Here is a 293-nt window from a genome sequence, read left to right on the forward strand (position 1 = left end):
CTCCCCTCTCATTGCTATACGTCACCATGATCTTGCGTGTGCGTAGGAAATTTTTTGAAATTACTACGAAACCCAACAATGATATCATCCATAGGGTATGTAGCCACCTGTGCATCATCGGTTGGGGTGGAACCCATGTTGCTTCTCGGCATAGATGGGACGGTGCTATCCAATGTTGGATCTGCTTGCTACTACCGCTGATACGCCCTTTCCTGGCTAAGTGCGTCGGTCTACTCCTGCTACTGCATGAAAGCATGTTCCAACTCCACGTGCTTTGATTCTAGGCCCTGAAG

This window comes from Triticum urartu, chromosome 6 (assembly GCF_003073215.2).
Source record: "Triticum urartu cultivar G1812 chromosome 6, Tu2.1, whole genome shotgun sequence".
Taxonomy (NCBI): domain Eukaryota; kingdom Viridiplantae; phylum Streptophyta; class Magnoliopsida; order Poales; family Poaceae; genus Triticum; species Triticum urartu.